Source organism: Lissotriton helveticus, chromosome 11 (assembly GCF_964261635.1).
Source record: "Lissotriton helveticus chromosome 11, aLisHel1.1, whole genome shotgun sequence".
NCBI lineage: Eukaryota > Metazoa > Chordata > Amphibia > Caudata > Salamandridae > Lissotriton > Lissotriton helveticus.
Window position 1 is genome coordinate 543,658,075 of NC_136072.1, and position 6,857 is coordinate 543,664,931.

Below are 6,857 nucleotides of genomic sequence, written 5' to 3' on the forward strand. Positions count from 1 at the left end.
CATCTATTTATTCGCCAGATGTCCCAAGGCCACCCAGTAGCATTTGACAGCTGGTCTTTCTTGATGACATTCATTTGATTGGGCAAAACAAATGGTAATTCAGATCCATTTTATATCTGTGTATATCTACCAGTGTTCTACTTCATCGATTAAATGCAGCTTTACAAGAGCTCAGCTGGTTATTTTGTGCTAGCAGATTATGTTTTATAGCAGTTGACACCTCCAAAGCAACATGTCGGCCTACACAGTAGAAAGTTCCAGTCTCAACCACTTACATGTGGATTTCTTGGTTGCGCAGAATATTTGAGACTAATTATGCTTCCATAGTGATGGACACATCTTTGGCGTTTGTGTCAACCTAACAACAATTTTTACTTTATTCTGTAGTATTCAGTGAGGACATCTGCATTAAGTGCTGCCTTTGTCTGAGTGCCAATTTGATCTGTAATGTTCAAATTTGATATTTATTGCACCACAGGATTGACAGCCAGCGCCAAGGTAACACATTAGTTCATAAAAGTTATTTAGGTCGTATGGCACCTTTTTATGTCCTTTGTGATATGTATATCTTGTCCAAGTTTAATATTTCATTACGTTTTTCTTTACTGTTACCACAGCATGAGCGGTGCAAGTGCAGTCTGCAAAATGTATTTAACGTTGTAAAGTGCAGAGCCCGGCCTTTTACTCATGCACGCTTATGCACTGAAGGTGTTGCCTAGAGTTTGAACTAATCACATATTTTAGTTTACTTTAGTGTTTACAAAAGTATTTTATCGTGCTTGGGCATTCATTCCTTTGTATGCAATATATTTTTCTGTAGCAGTAATAGAGCGTTTATATGTATAGTACAATGCATTTCCAGCACATTGTCGATTTATCTAATCAGTATTGAACGCAAACGTGTATTTGTAAAGCACAACAGGGTATCTTGGCGCTGAAATAGATATTCGTTGTAACTCGATTCAGTGGCAGTCATTTTATTGGTCTTGGAAGGACTGAATAGACCAGTCGGGGTTCGAACCCGGGGTCAAACAGACTGCTGCAGTGGATGCACAGAGCCTCCAGACTTCAACAATGGCGATGGTCTCATGTCTTTTGCTCACTTCCCCACTGTCGCTTACTCGATACTTGGCTTTCTCGTGATTCAATCATATTCAACCCTCTCCTGTTCCATACCTCTGTCTCTTGCACTCTAGCTTGCCCCTCTGACTCTTGCCCCCTACGGTACACAGACAAAATATCGAAAATAAAATATCGGAAAGACAAAATATCGAAGTTAAAATATCGAAGGTAAAAAATATTGGGAAGCAAATATATCGGATACAAAAATATCGTAATAGGTAAGTAAGTAGAAATATCGAAAAAAATAATATCGTATGACAAAATATCGACAATACAAAATATCGTGTAGTAATGGAAAAAATAAATAGTGTAGGAAAAATATAATAATTGTAAATAAAAATTTGATAAAAAGGTCTATATTAAAAAATTACAATATATTTAATATAAAAATATTTTAAAAAAACATATAGTTTTAGGAGCGGGTTATTGGGTTTATAGGGGATAAGGGTGGGAAGTAATTTAAAAATAATTAATAAATTAATATATATTTGTAAAAAACTTTTTATTAATAATTAATTGGTAAATAATTAATATTAATTAGTTAATTAATTAATATAATTTAGTACATTATTTTATATAATAATTAATTGGTAATTAATGAATATTAATTAGTTAATTAATTAATATAATATCTTACATAATAGTACAAAATTAATAATTGGTAATTAATTATTATTAATTAGTTAATTAATTAATATAATTTTGGACATAATTTTAAATAATAAATAATTGGTAATTAAATAATAATAATTAATTGGTAATTAATTAATATTAACTAGTTAATTAATATAATTTTGTATATATTTTTAAATAATAAATAATTGTTAATTAATTATTATTAATTAGTTAATTAATTAATATAATTTTTTACATATTTTTAAATAATAATTAATTGGTAATTAATTAATATAAATTAGTTAATTATATTAATTAGCTTCATTTAGTTTAATATATATTTTTTACTTATTGTAAATTAATTTGGAAAAAATAATATTAATAATTAAATTTATTTCTTTACAGCTAATGTGCTAATATATTAACTTTATTGTTATTGTTAATTAATAATTAATTTGTAATTACATAATAATAATTATTTTTGGGTAAAGGAGTATTGTTAGAGTTCAGGGTCAGTTTTCAGTTCTTGGTTAAAGGGGTATTTTTAGGGTTCATGGTCAGTTTTCAGTTTTTGGGTAAAGGGGTATTTCTTGGGTTCAGGGTTAGTTTACAGTTTTTGGGTAAAGGTGTAGTTTTTGGGTTCAGGGTCAGTTTTCAGTTTTTGGGTAAAGGGGTATTTCTTGGGTTCAGGGTCAGTTTTCAGTTTTTGGGTAAAGGGGTATTTCTTGGGTTCAGGGTCAGTTTTCAGTTTTTGGGTAAAGGGGTATTTCTTAGGTTCAGGGTCAGTTTTCAGTTTTTGGGTAAAGGGGTATTTTTAGGGTTCAGGGTCAGTTTTCAGTTTTTGGGTAAAGGGGTATTTCTTGGGTTCAGGGTCAGTTTTCAGTTTTTGGGTAAAGGGGTATTTTTAGGGTTCAGGGTCAGTTTTCAGTTTTTGAGTAAAGGGGTATTTTTTGGGTTCAGGGTCAGTTTTTAGTTTTTGGGTAAAGGGGTATTTTTAGGGGTCAGGGTCCGTTTTCAGTTTTTGGGTAAAGGGGTATTTTTTGGGTTCAGGGTCAGTTTTCAGTTTTTGGGTTAAGGGGTATTTTTAGGGTTCAGGGTCAGTTTTGGGTTTTTGGGTAAAGGGGTATTTTTAGGGTTCAGTGTCAGTTTTCAGTTTTTGGGTAAAGGGGTATTTTTAGGGTTCAGGGTCAGTTTTGGGTTTTTGGGTAAAGGGGTATTTTTAGGGTTCAGGGTCAGTTTTCAGTTTTTGGGTAAAGGGGTATTTTTAGGGTTCAGAGTCAGTTTTGGGTTTTTGGGTAAAGGGGTATTTTTAGGGTTCAGGGTCAGTTTTCAGTTTTTGGGTAAAGGGGTATTTTTAGGGTTCAGGGTCAGTTTTGGGTTTTTGGGTAAAGGGGTATTTTTTTGGGTTCAGGGTCAGTTTTAATTTAATGTACGCTGGATTTGGTATAGTAATAATTAAATTATTAGAGACCAACATATACTCACATTTAATATACAGTGCAAAATTTCTGATAAGATTGTTACATTATAGTAAGATAATGATACAAATAGTTCAACATGATTGTAGAAACATTATTTTTATTTATGTTTCACAAATAAAATGTTATTTCATTACAAAAATCTTTTTATTACATTTGGTTTTATAAACATATTTTATAAACACAATGATAAGCAACTATACAGAAGCATTATTATTTTCATACTTTTTGTACAAAAATGAATATTATTTATTATCTCTTTTACATATTGTAATTTCATAAAGAAATGTAGAAATAACAAAAGTATTTTTTACACTTTATTTCAATACATAAAATATTTATTATGTAAGTCACATATTTTAACACATTTTTCTATTATTATAATTTTTGACAATGTAGTTATATTTCTAGACATTGTTAATATAAATATTATTCTTTTCATAATATGTATTTATTACATTCATTTACATATTTGTTAATCAAATCATTGTAGGATTAAAGTAAATATTTCTTTACAATAATAGAAACTTAATGTTCATTTTTGCATATTTAGTGAAGTATATATATTATATTTTATACTTGGGACTATTTTATTGCATTTGGGTGCTTTATTTTGTAACCGGGTTAGGTCGTTTTGGGTTATTTGGAAGAAGGGCTGATCGCGGTTGGGAGACACTTCACGTCGCTTCAGGTAAGGTTTATTTTATATGTTTTATGTGTATTTTAATGATGTTTTGAGATTAGTTACCTTATATTTTGTGTTGTTGAATGTGAGGGAGGTATGTTTTAGATTTCGAAAACAGATAATTACTTATGGTATATACACGTAGTGTTAGTTAGTTAACTCATTATATATAGAGTGAATTTTAGTCTTTTACGGTATATCTACAAGTGAAATCATCTATTTTAATATGTTTGTACCTAATTACTAGCTAATTAATGTGGGTGGGAATGTCTGTTTTCTATGTTTTTGTCATAGGTGTACGCTACATCGGAAGTTCCGTTTTTTTTTTAAAGGAAGTGTTTGTTTGTTTAATTCAACACTGCTTTACAAACACTTCTTTACATTTTTCGGTTTTGCTGGAGCGATTCTTTCTATTTTTCAAATTTTTCGGGTTTTTTATGCTTATTCGATGGCTCTGGATAACGTGGATGTCTTAATTTTGGAACAGTTGTATTTTTACATTTTTTTTGGGGTTAATTTGGCACTACCTGGATTACTTTGGTGGACAAGGAGGTTATTGGATTGACAACATGATTGGTAAGTCCTTGCTTTCTTATTTTGTGTGGGTGGGTAATGTTATTTTTATTATGGAATAGTTTTTTACTTGTTATTTAGTTTTAATGTGTGCATATATTATAATAATATCTCTATATATTGCATACATTAAATACTTTAGAAGCTCACGTTACATATTTTTCCATACTTAGGTGATACTTTTAGTGTTTTATAACATTTTGGGAATTAATTAGAGTAGTGTTTTGGCAATGATATTTAGGTATTCTATGCCTTTTGTACTGGGGTAAAGTTTAACTTGTTCTTCCAGGTACTTGTGCATTTGTTTATTTTGCTTTGATGTTTTAGGGACAAGTTCAGTTACAGATTGGTCCATTCTAAATTCCTGGTAGCTCTGTTCTTCCTGTAGGCATTTAATGAAATGTTCTAGAGTAGGTTTGGTTCTGCCAGTTGATTGTACAAATGCATTGTGCCAACCTTCCACTGCATTGTTAGTTTTTGAATCTCCGTTAAGGGTACTTCTGTAAACGTTCCACCAGGGTATGAGGAATTTGGGATTTCGTCTGTGGCCAGATCTGTGGAGTCTGCCTACCCAGGTGTCTTCAAAGTAGTCCAGAAATGGACTTAATTTAGCTTCATTTTGTTTGTAGAAGGGGCTGTCTATAAGAATGTTGTAGTGTTCAGCTACGTCTGTTTCAGGTACATAAGCAAGTGCAATGAGTTTTTTAATTTGGAAAGCAAAAGATGAGTTTGTAGCATATTCGACACTTAGGGTAGTTTTTTGAAGGTGTCTCCATAAACACTGGTTTAAATGATAATAGCAGCCTTGAATGCAGGTATGGGGGTGGATTTTTATGATAGTTCAGAGCATTGCTTGCTCAAAATCAAGAATGATACTTTCAGGAGAAAAATCATTAGTTTTTTGTTTAATTATATTTATTAACTCCATATATGTGGAATTATTTTTGTTTGGTAATAGTGCATATAGCAAAGGTATGTTGCAGTTGTGGTAGAGGCCATGTATTGTGTATAATTGGAAAAATGGTTTGGGACAGATGTTAAATGTTCCATCCATCATCCAATATTGGCTTTGCTGCAGTTTAACTAAATTCATACTGGTACCAAAAATTATAAGCCTTTTGTCATTGTTTTCGTTGTCGTAAACTATAAATGGTTGTTTATTTAAAGTTATTATTTGGTAAGCAGTTAAATTTATATCCTGATATGTTCTGGGAGATGGTGTTGTAGAAGTAGTAGCTTTTTTAGTTCGTGCTATAGTTCTTTTTAAGGAGAGGATATTTGGCATTTGAGTTGTGGCAGTTTTTGGGATTTTAGGAATGGCTTCTTTTAAAATGACATTTGTTTGCTTTTGGGAACCTGTACTAGCTTCTTTTATATTTTCCAAAGCTGTTCTAACTTCTATTTCAGTAACATTAGGTGGATGATTGTGTTCCCTAGTATACAGTACTGTAGCTTCTTTAGTTGTTGCTCTGCCATAGCACTTGTTAGAATAATATTTACAACATTTCCAATTAACTTGCATGCCATATTGCTTTTCTTGTGTATAAGTGTAACCCATGTAGCATAGTAATAGTTTTCCTTTCTGGCTGGTCACAAATTCGGCTCCTTCGGTCATTTTGTACTTTGTATATCTATAAAATGTATATATAATAGTTAATGTCAAATTAAATGTGATAAATAATCTATGTTAGTGATAAGTAGGAATGTTTATACTTACGTGTTTTTGAATTTACAGCAAAATTAGGAGCTGCTTGCTTCTTTAGTTGGGGATAATTGTTTGTGATGTTGTTGTAGCTGTTATGAAAAACATGAAAGTAGTATATTATTAATTAATGTTTCGGTACATTTGCAATGTTAGAGCTCATTTCTACTACAAAAGTGTATCTTCATGATTCACATTGTGAAGATACTAACATATTTTTTTAGGTTGGTCTTTGCCAGTATAGTTGTTTCTTCAGCTTCTGGAGAGTAGTTTGTAGTGTTATCTTAAATAAAAAAGGAACATATGTATTAGAATAATCACCATGTTGGTATGTTTTTTAATAGATTATCTGGTAATTATGTTCTTTAATATACTTACTTTGTGATTATTATCTGTATTATTCAGAATGTGGAGTTCTGTATTATGTCTGTATATCTATTCGTTGTGTTTGCTCTGTAAATAAACAATATATAATAGAACATAATTAGAACAGTTCTAAATGTTTGTATTGTTTTTCCACATTTATTTCAGTTGCATAATACTTACGTAGTAAAATGTATTGGAGAAATAGTACTGATGTCCTTAGTTCATTAGTAGTGCAGTTTTCAGTAGTAGAATCTACAGAAAAAAAGAAATATGTGGGGCAAAAGTCATTATTTCTGTGTGTTTAGATTTATGTGCA

At 30.9% G+C, this 6,857-nt stretch overlaps 1 long non-coding RNA gene across 1 annotated transcript; it reads right to left on the reverse strand.

Moving 5' to 3' along the window:
• Positions 1-5,723: 5,723 nt before the first annotated feature.
• On the reverse strand, positions 5,724-6,445 carry LOC144790657 (uncharacterized). Its single transcript, XR_013602247.1, has 3 exons — positions 6,388-6,445; positions 6,191-6,267; positions 5,724-6,104 (listed from the first exon to the last, which is right to left on the reverse strand). It is a non-coding gene; the product is annotated as an uncharacterized LOC144790657 (long non-coding RNA).
• Positions 6,446-6,857: the final 412 nt, after the last annotated feature.